Below are 20678 nucleotides of genomic sequence, written 5' to 3' on the forward strand. Positions count from 1 at the left end.
GCTCGTAAGCATTTCTGGGAGTGGGGCCTATGAGACATTTTCCTTTTTATGCTTTCTTAAACAGTTTATGTGATAGTAACAACAGGAAGATAAATTACTTTGAATGGTAGCAATTAGAGAAATAAGGAGTGTGATAGATTTACCATGTGGAAAACATCTCTCACACATTTTCCTACAGTCATTAAACCTGCTTTTAATGACACAACACTGATTTCAGAAAGAAACAAAGTTTATTTGATGAAAATAAACAAGCTGATCAACACTAAATACTTCCCATACACATGATAACAATGTTATGAACTCTAAATACCTTGGTACTTTACACTTCTACGAGACATTAAATTACAATGACTGTCTAATACATGCCCACTGGTAATTTCTAGGAATTCCTTAGTTTCATATCAATGTCCTTAACCATATATCAATATCACAATCCAGAACATGCCACTCACTTGAAAAAATTATTACAAGAAGCACTATCAAATGAGGATCTAAGGTAGATAGGGGATACTGACCCATTGCTGCAGAACATCACATTCAAACGTCACCCTACACACACAAAAGAAACATTGCGGATATAGTTTGTGTCAACACATCTGAGGTCTTTTCATAAACACTGTTTAAAAAGGAAATTGAAACCCACTTTCAAATGAAAGTCAATGTGCAGGTACGTGCATACTGGATACACAAAATTCATTAAATACAAAATTCATACTGTACATTTAAATGAAAGAAAGAATGTGCAGTACAAGACTGATCTCACATTAAAATAATAACCATTATCTTAAATGTTAAGCAAAAGTTGGTTTGCTTCATTACACTCAGAGGAGGGGGGAAAAAAAAATCTACCAAACATTGCTCAAATAAAATATTTCCCAACATCACAGTGTTTATTGTAAACCCCGAGATTCTATTTTAGGATATGAAAAGATTTTCTCCAAACGTCATAGAATATCACATGAAATGAAAAGAAGGAGAAAAAAAAAAACCACAAAAAAAAAAAAAAGCAAGAAGGAAAAAAATCAAAGTTAGACAAAATTTTCCTCTTTAGGGGCTAACTTTTAGGCCCTGATAAAAGTGTAGATCAATACTCATACCAACATGAGTGGAGCAAAAATGCCCCTAAAATAATATCTGTGACAAAATTGGCACATACATATAAATATCTAACTATACAGCTTTGTATCTGTGACCCTATTTCCCCCTAGTTTAAATCCTACTTCAAGTATTCGGTTGCAGAGTTAAGGTAAAGACCTGATTGTAAGAGACACAGACGATTGTCCCCTACTGCGACAACAAATTTGTCATGAGAAACCTGTTTTGTTGTCTGAGTTTCCAAGTGCAACATTTGTCATATGTGCTAAATATACTCCCAAAAGCTTTGCTGTTTCAAAAACAAAGATTTAAAATGCCGTTGATAGTTAAAGGACAAACTTTTTAAACATGAATGAAATTGGGATTATCTACGCTATGCTAATTCTATACATTTTATTCTATTTACTGAAGACAGTCACATCCAGCAGGACTCCTGCTCAAATAAATTGCTCCTTGATTGCACCGAGAATCATGGTACAAATAAATAAAATATCATTTCTAGACAATAATTTTAAGGGGATTACTATGTATGGCTCATGTAGGATGTTTAGGGTTAATCGCACCACAGGTTCAAAAAATAATTTTTCTAAATTCAGTGCAAGACTTTAGGAGTATCCATTTAATTTTTTTTCTTTTTTTTCTTTTTTTTCTTTTTTTTTTTTAACAGCAGCAAAGAAAAACTACTAAGGATTAAGGCCACCCATGCTTAAATTTATTGTTTGTCCTTTAAAAATGCAGATATTCTATTTCCACTGCCATCAGCATGGAAGCATTTCTTCCATGGACAAAAAGATGCCTCAACAAAACAGCCAAACATTTGCACATGTTTGCCAGACTGACTGAAAATGTTTGTGGAGTCAGAAGGAACCTCTCCTTGAGAAGTGGTAGAGATCTGACTGTCAGTTAAGAGTCTCTCATTGAATGGAACGACTTCACATTTTTATTTTTCCTTGCATGTGCTTTAAATTTATTTTACTAGACACATTTTGTTGACACAAACAGCCTTCAAGTGCTGTTTGTTCATTGGTATTTTCTTTAACATCTAAGATTCATTGGGGTCTGTGTTGGAGACTGTTTTTCAATGCAGAGAACAATAACAAACAGTTCCACATTTACAGGAGACCTAGTGCATATACTGTATTCACAGCAATCTTATCTTTATTTTTGTTTTTGTTTGTTTCTTTAAGAGTCCCAGCTTTTATTGTTGAAAACAATGTATGCATTTGGATGGTAAAAGGTTGATACATCCTTGTGTACATGTCCATATATATACACACATATGTATTTATATACACCTCAAGCTTTTACCATCCAGGAATAGATACATCTTGTATATAATCATTTATTTATGCTCAAATTAGATGTCCTATGCATTGTCAGAGACACACACCATCTTTTCATAAAACTAAGCTTTGTCATCAGTTATTAGTACCAAAAATTGATTTCATTTCCAACCTGGCCCAGAGCTTAATACCGGTTATAGTATCAATATTTGGTTTTGGTTTGTTTTTAATTTGTATTATTTTATCAGTAGAGAAAAGAAAACAGAGGAGGGTAAAGGCTTGTTTTTATTTTTTGGAAAAGCCTGTATCTAACTGGAGGTAAAGTTAATGCCAACACCCTTATATAGCATTTTACTAATACCTCTTTGATAATCTAGTGCAATAGAAGTGATACTTTAGAATATACTAGGTAAAATCAGCAAATGCAGATGCCACATCTAGGGAATCTGAATTACCTATTAAAATCAATATTAATTTACCAAAAATTTGCTAAGTAACCCGTTTAACTGAACTTCATGAAACAACTATATTCTGAACAGATGGTTTCTTTGTAAAAACAGAGTAACTCACAAGACCCATTAAAGACAGAAATGAAGCTCTTATAATTTCTGCTTGAGTCTCCTTCATTACTTTCCAAAGTATCTAATTTCACAATAGACTACAAGAAATAATGGAGAAAATGCTAATCAATGCAGCATTTCATTAAATATCAACCTTAGCATTCATTTTCTGCATCTGTGATCTTCTCCAGGATATCATGGTCATGTTTGGAGATCCAATGCAATAGATTATCATTGTTACCTTCCAGTGCTACAGTTTTTTCTTCCTCTTTCACTAGTTCCTCTGACAACTGTAACAAGGGAAAAAAATATTCCAATTAATGACATAACTGAAGCATCCAGAACATTTTAGTTCTCATCTAATCAAAATTCTCATACATATGGGTGGAGATAATGCTTTTCTAGGGGCTGAGGATTAAGTAAGGCATTTCAATTCAATTTGAATGCACTTATGTTCAGAGGGTGGCAATTAGTTTTATTGGTAATTTGTATTACATCATTCCCCCTACATGGGAAATATTTTAAATTCGTAAGATGTCAAATTCTGTTGTGCTTGTGATTCAGTAAACAGTGAGTTTTATGATCTTGTCCATAAGCACAGTAACTTTGAAAGGGAAATGCTATTAATAAAATTAAATATTTTTCTGTGGGAACCAAGAGAATAATTGGTTTATTTCCACCCAGTTCTGTGGCAGGTGGGAATGTGTAGTACCTCTATCAGCCTTCCAAAACTGAAGCACCATTTTCCTGTCATATTTTAAGCACTTTAAGTCTACTTTAATTTGCAGAACAGTGGAGAGAGGTTTTATGGACACGAGAAGCTCAGATTTGCAGAAGTTAGCAATGTGTTAGGAGGTTTTGAGCCACACACCCACTAATCACAGGTGCTCTGCCTGCCTTGGCTGGCACTGCTGAAACCCAGGGGACTGCAAGAGGGAGCTGGTGTCAGCACAGCTCAGCTAGTGGGAAGAATCTTCCTGCCTTCCACCGATTTAGGATGAGTCTCTGTCTGATTGGGACTACAGAGAGAGGCCTCAGTGATTTCTGTTGTTGCTTTAGCTGTGCTGCAAGCAAGCAGCATGGTGTGCTTGAACAGAGAGCAATGAATTGGTCTTATTCACATTATCTGTATATCAGATGAGTGGGAGGAATCAAATGATTCCTTTAGAGGGCAGTTGTTCATTTATCCACTGACTTTGTTCCTAGAAAATTTGAAATGCATTAGGTATGGCATTCTCCATTATTGCTCTTCCATTTATGTAACCTTAAAAGTTTCCAAAATATCCAATTTTATGAAAAAGAATTTGCCATACAATGCTTAAGGTTTTGTATACAGTTGGAAAGTTGGGGTTTTTTAAAATACAACTACTTGACTAAAATTTCCCTTTAAAATTTCAGAATCTAATATTTATCAGATAAATTATTCTGTGAGTAAAGTGAAACACTGTTTACAGAATAAATTATCGTATTATTTTAAATCCCTATTTTCAACTTCACATCTTGCTGGAAAGAACACATAACAGTTTATGTCATACAAATGTAGATGAATTTTACTTTTGCAGTGAGCAGTTGGTACAATTCTTCTGGTCAGAACACTCAGGGAATAATCCAAAGCCCACTGAAATATGGAAAGGTTCCCACCGATTTTAACAAGTTTTGGATCTGGCCCTTGAACAGTCTAAAAATGACTTCTGCAGAGCTGGAAAGCCAGGGAGTTCCTAAAGTAGATCATGTTACTAGTTCTGGCACATAAAATCGTTGCAAACTTTTTATGAAAACTGTAAGTCAGCGCATGCATTACGTTGGTGAACTGTGCATAGCTCCCATTCTTTTGTGTGCTGAGAGTTTCTTAATCATCATTCAAAGAGATACTGGGGCAGAGGAAGCACACCTATAAATTAATGAGGAGAGCACATTCCAGAAAGTGCAGCACAATAATGCCTAGGGTTTTTAAACTAAAATGTAATCACAGCAAATCTTCAATGTAGTTCCTATTTAACAATCTGAAGTTCCTTTGCAATTAACACTTTTATGCTCAGAAAAAATAAGAACCCAGAATAAAATGTCCAATCTGAGGAACAGCAACAAAGCACAAAATGCACTCCCTCTCCAGCCCAGTCCTCAGATTTTCATTGGTGTTTTAGTACAGAATGAAAGCCCCCAAATAAACCTCACCCACTTAATCAACCCACCCATTCATCAGGAAACCATATATGTATTGGAAGTGTAACAAAAACTTGTTCGCCACAGGTAGGAAATGCAAAGTATTTCTCAAGTAAGTCAAATAAATATATAAAAGGATATTGCTGTCAAATACCAACTGAGGTTGAGTAAATTAAATTTATATTTGTTTCTTCAATGCTGCACTTGGTAAAAGTCACTGAACCTCTAAAACAGAAATAAAGTTTGGTAACATGCATTGGGCCTGAATTCAGCAGTGCTCCAGCTGAAATTAAGGTCTTATGAGTTTGGCACCTCTGTCAGTCCATTAGATACCAGTCAATGAAAACAACAGAAGGATGTGAAGATATAAAAGTGTAGTAGCCCACAAATATTTGTTCAGATTGTTTTTCCTTTGGATAAAGACACCTGCCTGATTAGTACTTTTTACCTCCAATCCTTTCCTCTCAGCAGTGATTTGCAGAAACAAGCTGGAGAGGGTGGGTAAACACAAAGGGGTTAAAGGGGAAACTGTTTAATAACAGTAGTAAAATGCAGGCTATTTTTGACATCTGGGTTAATGTCCATTATGCTCCATATGCTTTCCAAATGTTTGCAACAAGCACCCAGATACAAAAACAGATACCCATTCACATAGGCTTAAATTGCCCTCTCCTAACCTGTTACACATGGTACCTACATAAAAGGCCAACAACTGATATGGTAATTAGTGAGTAAGAAAGAGAGGGAATAGACACTTTATTGCAGGGAACTGGTATCTGACCAAATGTTAGTAGAGAAGGATATCATTAATGAAAACCTGTGAGGGCTATTTCTGTTCCCTGATCTACGACAAGGCCTCTGCACTATAATGTGACATCCTTGAAAAAGCTGTCAGGATGAATTCCTCAGTTTCCCTCTCCAGACTCATTCATCATTACTGCAATCAGAGTACCAACAAATGATGGGAAATTATTTCATTTTCTGGAAACAAGTAACTAGACTGGAATAAGGCTATAACTCATAAAATCTTTCTCAAGTGATGTACTGGAATTTGCCTATGCCTCTTGCAACAACATCATGTAAATTATAGGAGGGAGTGAAAAAAAGCATTTTCAATTTTTACCTTTGTGAAAAACCATTAGAAGAATGGCTCTATTAACCAAATTCTAAACTAAATTCGTTCTAAATTCTACGCCTGACACCAGTCTGTTGCGGGACTATGGAAAAAGTCATATCATTTTTCTGTGCATAACTTGCTCTTTGCTACAGCAGGCATAACATCAGGCTCCTCACAGGAATTTGCAAGGCTTAATGTTTGTAATGTGCCTTAAAAGTCTTGGATGAGTGCTAAGTATTATTATTTTTCAGTTCCTGCATTTGATTAAAACTGAAATAACACAGTAAAAATTAAATTAATATATTAAGTTACAAGTAAAGAGCAAGCATGTGGTTTGTGGAGCTACTTGTAACACTTTTAATATGAACATGTATTACAGAGTAGGTGATTCCCAAGGTCTGTACTGACATGTACCATGTGGGCATAACTTAACAACTGAAAAACCCCCCAGAAGTTTGATTCAGCCAAAAATCTGTTCGTGGCTTCTGTGTGAGCTCAGAGCTGGGGCCAGCAGGAGCCCTGTGGGCTGCTTCCCCCTGCCCCTGAAGTGCAGTTGCAAACACGATCACAGCCCAGATATTTGCAACTCAGCACAAGCAACAAAACTGGGTAGTACAGTTCTGCTGCAGTGCTTGCACTGCAGAGGTCCCTTAACACAGGATGTGACAATGGCACGATATGTGCTGTTTGAACCTCCCTGTCATTACAGCCCAACAATAAATGCTGCTTTTGCTACTTCCTCCTGGCCTAACTCTTGAGGAAAGAAAGAAAACCCACCTCTCACTTTCTAAAGAATACAGTAACCTGTTAAAGCCTGTTATATCGACATGGAAATCTCTAGTGAGGAGGGCCAAGAAGAAAAATAATTAAGGCATAAATTTGTACCCAACCTACGTAGAGAATTTTCAATGCTGAGATGCCAAAGACACCTAAGACACTTGTTGAGCAGAGTGAAAAGGTAAAATCTAGTTTAAATTTATAGCATTCCTTCAGTGTCCCTCTAGGAGTTTGGCTTTTTGCCAGTGTTCCTTGTTAAAAATTTGTTAAACGTGTTTGGCATTAATGCAAACACAAAGTGCTCATTTGTTACAAATTCTATTGGAATGCATTCATTTAAGGCAATGAAGTAGTTACCAGAAAAGAAAAAATGTTCATTAAGTACATTTTAAAAATACAATGATGTATGCGGTGCATAACTATGGCGCCCCAGTGGCTATATAAATATCTGACAGAATAACCACAAGTTGTGTTTGGTTTGAAATTGGAATCTCTTAAACATAACCGATAGAACAAAAACTGGTTTTGTTTGTTGTCAAAACTGATGTTAGTCTTTCTTGTTTAGATCTAGTTATAATAACCAAAGTTTTGCCATACAATCATACAATTTTTTTGCATCTCAAATCAATAAAGCCCACAGGTTGAAGTAATGCTCAAGGAAGTTTCTTGATTCTAAAGGTAAGTGCAGCACTGCACATTATCTGGAGAACACTGGGCGCAGAAAGTAAACACCCTGCTTGGAGGAGAACAAATTTTAGTCATTCTTAAAAACTCCACTTGAGGAAATGTTACCTGGGAGATCTCAACTGTCTGACAACATTCAGGTTCACCTCAGCCAAAGGTGTCCTGCTCTACTCCTTTCAGAAAATAAAGAGCTCAGACCTAGTTTACAACATCCCAATACCAAATCCCTCTTTTATAATAATGTGAAATATCCCTGGTAACGATAACTCTTGATATTGAATAAGCAACTCTGAGGTCTGTTTCTGAGATGTTAGAAAATATCTTCTTAGCTACATTGTAAAACTAAAACCATTTTTCTCTTTAGTTTTTCAATGATTTACAGCTACTTACAAAAAAGTTTAAAAATGATAAATACATAAGTAAAACATATTCAAAAGAAAGATCCAGAAACTCTGTGATTTAATTAAATATTGAAAGGTTCACAAAAAGCCACCAGCATAAAAAAGTTATTTATAAAGACAGAATTAACTTTGCTTCAATTCTGGCAAAGAAATTATTTATCCCATTTGTTGCTATTTATGTTTTAAATTCATTACACAGTAAACTTCAGAAGGATCTGCAGCTGGTGGTAGAATCACTGCACGAATGTGATGAACTTTCCATATTGCTATAATGCCAGAATTGTTAATCTTAGTTAGGGATAAAAGCAGATACCATTGGGAAGAATAAAATCAAATGGATTCAAGCCCTCTAGACAGTAAGAGTTCTTGAAAACTACTGTACAATTATATCATAAAATTAGATGAAGTTTATGAACCTTGAGACTATTTGGACAAGGATGCCTTCTCTACTGGGAATGTTTATAAATCAATATTAGACAAGTGCTATATGAGTTAAAAGACAGCTATTTCTTCTTAGGACCCTTTTCTTTTCATAAAACAAGTCCAGTCTAAATCAAAGCTCTTCAGAAATATGAGAAAACTCAATACTTATCATTCAATCTGTCACTTGGACACTGAATTAAAAAGAGGGATTGTTAAGGATCTTAACAATCTTAATGGGCTGAGCTGGAGTGGGGATGATGGAAGAGCTTCCATCGATTCCAAGAGACCCCGCAGCCGCACAGGGAGGCGGCCGGGATTCAGCAGCGCAGGGCACCGGGCTCTTTGTCAAGACGTTTATGACTTCCTAAAGATAGAGCACATTGAGATCATTGTTACTTTTTGTTGTTATTGTTATTTAAATCGAATTGAAGCCACAAGAAAAGAAGAATTCTTGGGTTTAAGTGCCTCAAACAGCGACGCTCCCATCGTGATCCCGAAAGCGATCGATAGCAGGGATCACTCGACGAAATTGGAAGGTGCCTTTTCCATCCCGGCTGATGTGGAATGCCATTTATTCTCCTGCGCGGGATTAATTAGGGGCCTTTTTTGGGGTTTTTTTTTTTTTTTTGAAGATCAAGGTTTCGCGCTCGGTGCTGCCTAATAACACGGTGTGCCTGCCCGCCACCTGGCCCGGCGCGGCTCGCCCGGCTCCGGCGGCGGCACCGCCTCGGGCCACGGCAAGTGCGGGCAGGAAACGCCGGCACGGCCGCGCTTAACCCGCGCTCTGCCGGCCCGGAGCCGGCCCTGCCACCGAGCAGCGACCCTGCGGCGGCGAACGAGAGCCAGTGTCTGCACCGGCGGGGGACAGAGCTGTCCCCGGCCCCGCGCCCTGCTCGGGGACGCGCTCGGAGCGCGCTCCGCGGCCACCCCGCGCAGCGCTGGTGGAGCCCCGGGCGCGCACACTGCGCCCGTGCCTGGCGCCTGGGAAAAGAAGTGGTTAAATAAACGCTGTGTCAAGCCCCCAATCTAATAAGTCATCTTATTAGGAAGTTGTGATGCCCTGTTTGCCCTCGCCTGTGGCTTGTCTGCTCCACTGAAAGGTCTCCTGCTGGGACCTTTGTGGCATTATACGAGGTAGAGAGGGCTGCTGCAATATATGAGCCTTGGTTTGGAGCAGCCAAAACAGCAGGAGAACTAAGCTGCAAAGAATTAAACATGTAACAACTTTGTAAAAGCACAGACAGTGATTGAGGTTGGCCCTTTTGCTGTTGACACATTCTGGCCCCTGTAGGTTGTGGTCACTAAGCCCATTAGAGCTGCAGTGTGGCAACATCTAGTTCAGCAAGTTCAATGTGTTTCTGGTTTATTTCTAAATACTGGATGCAAGCTGGCAGCGATAGGAGAGTGGAATATGGCACCAGAAATATGTCATAAACACAGTCGTCATTGTCAGGGATGTGAAATTACTTTTCAGACTATTTATTTTTGGCAGATGGAGGGTGGGTGTATTTTTGCACTTTGTTAACTGAAATTTAATTGCAACTTGCTGCATGTTTTGTTTAATCAAGGAAAAAAAAAGACAGGAAACCTCAAGATACTGTTTTCTCTTAAAAGAGAAAATTTTCACCAGAGAGAGAAATCTTTGTTGCTAGAAATTCACTGCAAAATGAAACCAGAAAAAAACCAAACCCAATAAAATCTCAGCTTGGATAAGTTTCACTTATGAGCATCCACTTATTTAAATAACGACTCCCCACTGTACTTCTTTTTCCATTTCTTTAAGATAAAATATACATTTAATTCAGATTTTAAAAACTGGGCTGTGCAATGGACAAGAAAGATTAATTAAATTAATGCAAGGAGCTATTACAGACATAACGAGGGGTAGATTTAAGTTCTAAACCCTAACATGCAGAATAGAATGCACCTTCCCATCTCCTTGTGGACCACACTTCAGGGAACACTGCAAGGTTTCTGTTGCACATTGATGAGGATGCTCATGGTCCCTCAGCTCTGAGGGCTCTGTTTGTCTCTCCACACTGTGTTGTGGTCCCAGGTTTTATGAGTCCCTGCAGATTCATCTCTGCCAAGAGCTACCAGTCTGTCAATAGGGAGCAAGGGGTGAGTTGGCTGAACACTCGTGCATCTGAAACATTTGTCTTTCCCTGGAGCCTGTTAGTGCTGCCCCTGCCCTCCTCCCCAGATGAGACAAAGCTTATGTAAGAGGTGAAATGTGCAGAGGGATAAAAACAGGTCACAGCTGAAGGAGGGAGGGTTTGGCAATCTTGTTCTTTGTGTCTGCAGCACAGGCATTTCCCTGCTGCTGTCCCCTGTTTTCTCCAGGGGTTTTGCTGGGGTGTGGTCGCCCTTTGGGTGCCCCCAGCTCCCTGCTCTGGCAGCACAGCTGAGCTCCAGCTTCTGCTGACCTACAGAAATGACTGCCACTCCTTTTGGAGGGATGAAAATTATGTCAGGGGCAAAGCACATTCTTTCTTTGGCCACCAGTAATGAAGGAGCACTTCTTTTCTGTTCTTAAGAGTTTGCCTGAGCCAAGCAAGGTCAGAGCTGTGGCTTTTCTCTGGATAAGGGAAATTTCTAGAATTTGTAGGAGGTGCATTTTTTTTCTGCCATCTTTTGAGATTTGCTGATAATTTGTGACTAGAAGGAAATTCTTAAAATCTCATACATATTTGTCTGGTTGTAGGGAGTATGATTTGGGTTTTACCTCATACATCCTACCAGAGTCAGTCAATATTTAATAGGTAAAATTGGCTGGCTGTTGTGCTTGGATAACTCCAGTTACTGTGGCTGCTACCACACTGTTGTTAGAAGCATATTGGTTACTAGATGTTGTACCAGAGTAAATACTAATAAATTTGGTGGTTGTGGAGAGGAAGTTTAATCCAAAAGCATCTCAGCCAGTGAGGAGGCACACAAGGGCTGTACAACTGCTTTTGATGCACCCAATGGCTGGATGGAGTTGGGCAGAAGTGAAGTGGTGAGGGCTGAGTGCAGTTTTGAGGTATTTTATATGTGTACCTATTTCTGCCTTCAGGAAAAGGGTGGATCCTTGGCCAGGCCTGAAAAGTCTTCTTAGAAATGCTGGACATAAGCATGGTGTCCTTCAGACACATGACTCCAGTAGGTTATTGAAAGTTTGCTGGGGTTATTTTTTCCTTAACAAAGCAATAACAAGAAATTAAATAAAGATGCATGGCTTGTGCCTGCTTTCCCAATCACCTCAGATTTCTCATCTTCTAAAGCTGAGAATAAACTAAAGAGCTTCAGCATATTGCTCTGTGGATCTGAATATTTGCACCAACAGCTGTATGTCCCAACTATACTTCATAATTTAGATAAACCATTAACATACCATTTCCTTAGTTTGTTCTGCTAGTTAATAACTCAGTACTCATTGAAGTTATCCTATCAGGTATATCCAAATACTGATTGTGCTGCGGAAGGCATTGTGAGGAATGCTTATTGTATTAATAATAACAATATAAAAGAAATCAATATGTCAAAGTATAGTCAGAGTTCTATTGTACACAAAAAGTCTGTTTCACAGTACCTAAGATATACTCCCACTTTCTTCCCCTCCAAATGATCCTAAATATATATTTTTTAAATTTTAAATAGCTCACGTTACGAAAGTGCTTATAAAAATGGTGCCTGATGTTACAGTTGCATCTTTTAATGTTAAGAAGAAAGAGATACAACTAAGGCAAGTGTTAGTAGGTTTGGTCTGTTTGAAGACCAATGCTGGATCCATTTAAACTCCTTCAAACTGCTAAAGCATTACAATGACTGTGTGTGGCACTGGGAACAGGACCATACATGCTCGACAGCTACTTATTTTTTAAATACCCATCCAAGTAACACGCAGCATTTTGAAATCTAACTTGTGTGGTCTAATTATGCAATAATTTTTATAATTTAGGCCCCAATATTATGAGCTTCTGCACAATTATGGCTCTGCCCACGCATTTCTCAGTGCATGATAGGGAAGACATAGGGGCCAGCTCTGTTAAACGTACAAACATATGCTGTAATTTCAAAATTTTACTCTATGTGAGACTTAAAATGCACTTAATGTTAAGAGAAGGCTTAAGAGTCCATCCTGAAGGCCCCCTTAGTGGCTTTCATTCAACTAAAGGCATACATATATAATTCCATGCAGACTGAGGACCCACATTTATCAGCATTCCAATGATAATGAGTATCACATAAAGGGAAATGATAAAATAGCAGTAAGCAAAAATTTGCTCCCACCCAATCTTCAAACACCACCTTTATAATCATTGTACACTCAAAAACATATATGTGTGTAAGAGTTGGAGAGATCAGAGGCTTAGACTGCAAGATTTCCAAAGATACTCAAACCATCCTTGCAAGTGTCAAATGACAGGTAAACATGTACAACTAAAAACATGAACTTCGTTATGAAATCATATAAAAACTTCAATGGTGAGATTTTCTACTTGATACTATTATAAAAAAATGATGCATTGCAATTAAACTGTTTAGCAAAACAAGACAAGGAAATTAATGAGCAAGAATAATCACCACAATTCATTGCTAACTACAATTTACGCTGAGTAGTATTTTTTTCTAGAGAACGTCTATTTCTCTGTGCCCGTTTTCTTTCTCCTCTCAATCTCCCATTCCAGACTTTGCCTGACTTCTCATTTTTTTCTGCTTGCTTATACTTGATTTCTCCCCACTTTTTAAATTCCATTCTCTGCAGCAGAGCTCTTTCTGCCCTGTCACCAACCTCTGCCCAACTCCCTGCTGCGAGGTGGCACTGGACAACAGCTGGAATTGGTGTGACACCACCACCCTCTAATTCCCTGCAGTTCTTGCAGAACAAGATAAAACATGAGCAGAGTAGTTCACAAAAAGCAGTTTTGAGGACAGTAATTTGCTAATTAGAAACAGCAAAACAAACCAAGAAGATCTCTTGATGTGCATGCACAATTATGTCAACCCCACTGAGGAAAAGGTAAAGCCCCTAGTGGAACTTAATTAATGGAAACAACTTGGAAAATAAGAATAGTGATGGCAGTACAAAAATTGTTCCTTTCTCCAATAATTTTAGGGACAGCAACAACTAAACAGGTAGTTATAAAAAAAATATTTCCCACTGAAACAACTACAAGAAAGACAAGATCGTTTTAGGGCTACTTTCCAGAAACTTTGTTTTCACCAACTCTCTAATTCAAGAAGGTAAAACCATATTTGACAACATATCCTAATTTCTCATTAAACACTCTAAATGCAAACAAAATTATCTAACCCATTTAATTTTAATTTTATGGATTTTTATTTTCTTACACTTGCACATCTTGCCTGATTTTCTATATGAACTTAAAGATATAATATATAGGTTACCACTTTCAGGTACACCTCTACATTCATATTTTACAGTCTGTAAATGAGACACAGTGGCCTGTGCTGTATAAAGAACATTGGATTTGGACAAAAACATGTGGGAAATTCAGCAAAAAACCACAACTGGATCATTATTTCATATCTGAATGCAGCATGTTGTATTAAGAAAATGTGAAGATTAAGCCAAAGAATGCAGTTTCACTGCATTTTTTAATGAGGAAATCTTGTTTTTAAAAACATTTCCAGAGATCAAATCAAGCAAACTTTTTATTAATTTATCTAAACTACTCATTCTTTTGAACAAGCCTTTTATTTTATTTTTTTTTTAGAATATACCCAAACTGTAATTTAGCAATTCTTTTATCATCAAAAGTTATTGTTTAAGCCAGGAGTAGCTTTTTAGCAGCGCTCAATGTTTAATCATGCAAAAACCAAAAAAAACCCGAAAACCAGAAAAACCCAGTAATTTCTTATTCAAGTCACAAGTTCACAAACAGGGGATATGAAAAAGGAGCAGAGGAGGAAGAAGGTCATCTGTGTCCTCTGGAGTTTTTGTTTTTTTTTTTTTTTTTTTTTTTTGTTTTTTTTTTTTTCCAATAGAATATTTGGGGATCTTTCATTTCATTAAATGAAATCTTGATTTTAATTCCCCAAGGTATGCACCTTCCATCATCAGGCATTACCACAGTAATGATCAGAATTTTGTAGGCTCATTATAGATAATGCAGTTTGTTCCAGCAATAATTTCTAATTTATCTGTTTTCCAAATTTCAAAGTGTGGGTCAGGAACAGTTGACACCTTCCAGTGTCCCTGTGCAGAAGGAAAGGGAATGACCCCTCCAGGCTCCCTGCAATGCACGTGGCCCTGGGAGCTCAGGGCTCCTGCTAAAACCAGAACAGGGCATTTAATGGTCCTCAGGAGGCCAATACCATCCACAAACCACTCAGCACAGTTCCACTTTCATTTCTCCTTGTGGTCTCTGCAGCTGGCATGGCAAGCCTGGCCAACAATTCCATGATACCTGAGTCAGCATTGCTTGTGCTCTATCCAGAACCAATGCCAGCCCGTTGCACTCAATTCATCTTCACCCCCTTTGGATTATTCATGACTTTACAGATTTATCATATTTCTGTTTCTTTCCCAAACTGAGTATTTATATTTCAATAGCTTCTCTTTACATAGAAACAATTTTAAATCTCTTTTTTTTGTTGTTGTGTTTTGCTTTCTGTTTTTTGTTTTTTAGCCTTTGTTGTGTTCTCTGTTCTTTCTCAGTGGCTTATCAGAAATGGGTAAAATAGCAAAGATGTGGGCAAGCCTTGAACAGGAACAGGGGTTAAAAATGGCTTTTAAATAACTTTTTTTCCCCAACTATTTATTACATTGTTTTCCTTTTTTATTACTGCTGCAAATAAAGGTAAGCTTTTAGAGGACGGTGCACTAGAATTCCAACATCTCCATCCTGAAGAGTAATTGCTAATATTACATCCTGATAATTACTGTGCAGTCTTAGAGTTTGGGGTTGCTTTTCTTCCATATGGTTCATTTTACATTTATCTAAAGGTAATTACATCTGCCCAGTCCCTCAAGTCACTGCAACCTAGATTTTGCATTTTCAGAATTCCTTTAGTCCTGCAGAACAACAAAATAGATTTCAAAACCATTTTGTGGGAAATTCCCATTAAATATATCTGGTTTCTCAAAAGAATGAGCTGAAACCTGCAGGGCAGCTGGGATGGAGGGAAGGCAACAGACACAGCTCCATTCTGTGCATAATTCAACAAAGTGCCAAGCCATGCCTGTGGAATCCTTTGCTGTGCTGGTGCTGCTGGCTGACACAGTGTCAGCATTTTTCAGCATTACACCACCATCAGCCTGCACTGGGACCCTTTAAAACAGCTGAAATAAAAGAGCTCTTTCTGCATATTTATGCCATCCTGCTTTGAGCACTTCCTGTTGGCCCCAGTAAATCTCTGCTAAATTTCAATCGACTCTCGTGGTGTTCCAGCTGTTAGATAAACTTCCAAGGGTATTTTTGTGACAGGTACAAACCTAGACAGGAAATCTCAAGAAGAAATCCTAAATTAATTATATGTCAACATTCAAGCCACAAGAAGGAGCAATTGTCATAAATTTTTGGAAGTTAGAATCCAATTTTAGTTGTAAGTGCAAAAAAGGTCACTGACTCATTTGTGATTCAGTGCCAATAAAATAATATATTTCATATTCTTCAGCAGTTCACTTCGACTAAACATAGAAGGGAAGCTAAGAACAGTGAGCTATATATTTAAATAATATAGAACATTCAGATGCAAACTAATACAAATTGTGGATTTACATTTATAATTCAGAATTTCCTAATCTTATCCCGCCTTTTTGAAAACAGATACTACATATAAACTAATTCTGTGTTAAATGAAAACATCTTCACTACCTAAAAATCTGATAATGGTACCAAGAGGAAGTTTCTGCAATCCCTAACAGCACAGATTCCATCCTTCTTCCCTCTCCCAAACACGGTGCCTTCCGTGTGTTTTGTGAAGCTGGCAAGGACAAGTAAGGAAGGGGTTGAGAGAGCAGAGGGTGCTGTAACAGTACTGACCCAGAGCACTGCCCATGTTTCCGTGGCTTTAGCATTGCTGTGGAATTCCTGACAGCTTTTCCCATCCCTCTGCAACGTGTCCCTGGGGGACCTCAGATGGTGCCCGGGGCACACGGGTGTGAGAGCTCCACAGCAGCACAGCTGGCAGAGGCTCCACATCCTGCTCCCCCAGTATCCCAAACCTTTTCCTGCACTGCTCCTGCGGTCTATAACCCTTGCCATGCTCCCCACATGTTCTGCCCCAGCAGCAGTGTGGGTTCCTCTCCAGGTCCACCCCTGTGGCAGGCAGGGCAGAGCTCCCAGCCCCGAGCAGCTGAAAAAGCCAAAAACTGTGTGTCAGGTCAGCTCCAAAGAGACCTTGTGCTTGAACCTGGCAGGGGGCCCTTCCCAAACCTGTTTGCCTAAAAACAAAAGGGACAGTTTTGAGACACCTGTTGTCTCAGTACAGAGAAAAATGTGTCGTGGCAGGGGGAGGGAGGGAGCGGGAGAAAAACCCATGAAGCTTTGCAGGCTGCACTGCTGGATGCAGCTTTGTGGCACATGTGGGAGATGCTTGTGGTCCTCGTCCTGGCACCAGGTCTGTCCCAAGCTCTGGCAAGCAGCCGAGCACAGGGCGCTTTTCCAAACCCTGCAGCCACTGCTCTGGCCCTCAGCAGAGCTCGGTGGGTAGGGAGTGCAGGGAAGAATCACTGCTCCACACGGGAGAGCCCAATAAGGAGCTGCAGCCACCTTCCTCAGGCAGAGGCAGGAGGAAGCAAGCAAGGCAGGGAATCTGCTTTGCAGCAGGTCAGAGGGAGAGCAGGATAGTTCAGGCTATTGACAGGAGAGGCAAGGAAACAGTGATCACACACCATGGGCATGAGGCCACGGCTGAGTATTCTCTTCATAAACAATGTTCTTTCACACAACGCAGGTAACATTCCCTGTGCTTTACTGTGTACTTTATCTTCCCAGACACTAAAAGGATCCAAATTATTTCAGTGAAGATACATCAAGTAGTCCCAGGAAGCAAACACTCAGAGCCCCATCTGTAGCCAAAATTGGGCCCACAGCATAAACACAAATATATCAGAAATCCTGCAAGGAACCAGCAGAAACATACTGCACTTAGCTGACCACCTTGATTCTGTGTCTCTCAAATACCATGGATAAATAACTACTTATGTCACCCTGGGAGAAAAGGAATGTATGATATGGCTATGAAACCACCTGGATTTTTTATATATAAAAAGTGTTTTCACTACTTATGGAAAGCCAGACATGTAAATTACACTGCCCTTAGCAGGAAAAAATATGTGCCAAAGACCATGCCTAGGAGCAGAACTCGGGAAGAATGGGGGTATGGTCATGCCAGTTTTGCAATGTTTTCTTTTACAAGCCTGTTTTACTGCTGAGGTGGGGGAGACTAGTGTTATTGCTTCCTCAGAAAGCTGTTCTCACAGGATTTGACTATAGGTCATGAAAATCTAATAAGGTCAGGCAATCCTGCAAGATTTTAACAAATTTAAGGTTTAAACATTCACAAGATTTTGGTTATGTCCGTTTCTAAGATGGAAAGTAATCCCCTTAACAATGTGCATAGCCTGGGAAACAAGAATTAAATAAAAGCAAATCTGGAGATCTGAATTCAGTACCCTTGGCAGTTTACACAAATTTATCTCCTTGCAGCCTTTCCACATGGACAGATAGAGATGGCACTACCAGCAAAACCACACCTGCATATTCAGTATGGCAGTAAATAGACTTGGCCTGTTCCCTTGGTACTGATTCTGTGAAAGTCATTCTGCAAGAGCAAGAAGACACAGCCACAGCAACCTATGCCATTAGAGGTCCCTTCAAGGCTGATTGTTAGCATTAGAACATTAGCACTCTGGGTATTTATCAAAATGTGGACGCCAGAGTGGCTTGAAGTAGTTTCACTTCCTCTTAAATGATAATAAATTGGCAATGTGAGTGTTGACTGCCTGCAATGCAACTTCATTACTTCAGAGGTTAATGGAGCAGCCTCTCTCTGTTGATCTTCCTGTCACCATTGGCTACAAAAGACTCTCTGACACAGTGCAGTTTTCAGGAGAGGCACAAGTACAACAGAGATTAACCACATCAAAAAGAATACTGTCCCACTCCATTATATTCTGCAAAGCTGGTGTGCAGCAAATTGCAGTGGCCAGCAGTGTCATCTGCCTTGTCTGACAATGAAATCAGCATAAAAAGAGGTGATGATGCTGTACTAGAGACAAACACTTTTCAAACATCTTAAAAAAGGATAAAGGAAGGGGAAAAAAAAGATTAAATAAAGGAAAAGGAAGAAAAAATATAAAGGAATGAAGAAAAGCAAAGAAATGAGAAGAGGAAAAATAAAATAAAATAAAATTTCAAAAAGAAAGAAAATTAAAAATAAGATAATTTTTTAATTATGGTATGAATATTGGAACCACTGACCTTGAGTTATTTTGCACTAATTCTATAAAATTCCTCTTGTATTTCTTACAGAAAACTACACAGTGAATTAACCAAACTATTATCCTTTTGAACACTGGATTTGTGATTTTGCAGAGGATGAAAACTGACAGGAATAGAGTAGGAGGTGGCCATGAGATTCAAAGAGGACTACATGTAATGCTGGCTAAGTAAATAACCCTCTGAATTAAAATATATTAATTTAGGGAAATGTGCCTCTTCTTGTCACAGGTTACTGCCCTGAAATGCCTGGCAGGCGTGTTAACTTTCAATAATTCATAACTGCTGCTGTCACTAACACAGTGAACGTGTCCCTCACAGCTCTGAACAGAGACCACTGCCCAGGGAAAGCTGAACATTCTGTACATCCTAAACACAAATACCTGGAAGTCACTTCCCAGGAGAGAGGTTACTCCTGTCCTACCAGCAGCATCCACTTTGTCAGGAGCACAAACCCAAATTCAGTACACCCAGGTTAGTTTTCTTTTTGTCAGCGTGTGCTTGAAATACACCGGCTCACTGGAAATGTTTCATTTTGTTCAATATTTCTGTTCTCTTCAGCAGATTAGCAGATGAACAGGTAACTGAAAGTGCACCAGACATGCAATTACAGCACTGCAAATGCATGCAAAAATCCAGTAATTACATGTGTGGTTGTGCAAACCATTCAGGGGTGTTCCAGGTCACTTGTCTCCACTCTCCACTTTTCAACCCCACCAGTGTTTGGGATGGGACTTAGCCAGTCTGACAACACCTCTACAGCAAATACATCAAATTCTTGTTGAACTCTTATCTTCTGGAGGTCTCAATTAGAAGTGAATACTTTTGAGCGTGAAACCCATCAGCCTGAATGAAAGCATCAACTTTCTATACACACACAGTGGCAGGTACTTGGACTTCTTGTTAGAAGAAACATTGATAATAAGGAGTGTCTGCTGATAGCAGAAGGGAGGAGGACCCTACTGGAAATTATAGGAGATAAGGAAGATTGGGATTTCTTGCTGGAGAAGCAAACAGGGGATCAGATTCCAGGATGGAACTCCTCCAAACACTAGAGCAAGTGTACCTTCCCAGTCTGTGATCTAAATGTTGTGAACAAGACAAGAGTTCAGTGTTCAGCTCTGATTGTGTCAGTGGCTGCTTTTGAGACCTTGGGCAAGTTGCTTAATCTCTATCAAGATTTTCTCAATTGTAAAAACCAAAAAGCTGATACTAAACCTGGAGAAGTCCCTTTCAAATTACAAATCAAAGCAGAATGTCAATTCTACACTTACTTCTGCACTATTACACCATTTTCAGTTTCTTTAGGTTGATAAACACATGCAGTATTATCTGAATTCAGGCTGATAAGGAACCATGGCTTACCTTTTAAAAGCATAAATAATGGACCTGGATGGCAAATTTGAAAAAAAATGTAAATGTTTTACTTTCACAAAGTATTCAGTCTCTCCTTAATTTAACATCCTGAGGTCGACCAGTTTGAAATCAGGTTTTTAATAGCTGTTATGCAGCTGTGGAAAGACCACCCTTTACTGAAGGATTTATGAAAGAATTACAAAGACACCTCATCCTTGGAAGTGTTTAAGGCCAGGTTGGATAGGGGCTTTAAGCTACTGTCCTTGCCCATGGCAGGGGGTAGAACTGGATGAACTTTAAGGTCCCTTCTTACCCAAACCATTCTATGATTCTGTGAATTGAAGAGAAAAAAATGGTAGGTCAGTGCC

General features: G+C 39.0%; 1 protein-coding gene across 17 annotated transcripts in view; it reads right to left on the reverse strand.

Annotated features, from left to right (window-relative positions):
• Window positions 1-211: 211 nt before the first annotated feature.
• ERC2 (ELKS/RAB6-interacting/CAST family member 2) overlaps window positions 212-20678 on the reverse strand; it is a 421439-nt gene continuing 400972 nt past the window's right edge. For all 17 annotated transcript variants that reach the window (XR_010368539.1, XR_010368528.1, XR_010368540.1 and 14 more), the window contains one exon: window positions 212-3228. The gene's annotated coding sequence lies outside the window, so the exon portion shown is untranslated. The remainder of the gene's footprint in view (window positions 3229-20678) is intronic.

Source organism: Passer domesticus, chromosome 9 (assembly GCF_036417665.1).
Source record: "Passer domesticus isolate bPasDom1 chromosome 9, bPasDom1.hap1, whole genome shotgun sequence".
NCBI lineage: Eukaryota > Metazoa > Chordata > Aves > Passeriformes > Passeridae > Passer > Passer domesticus.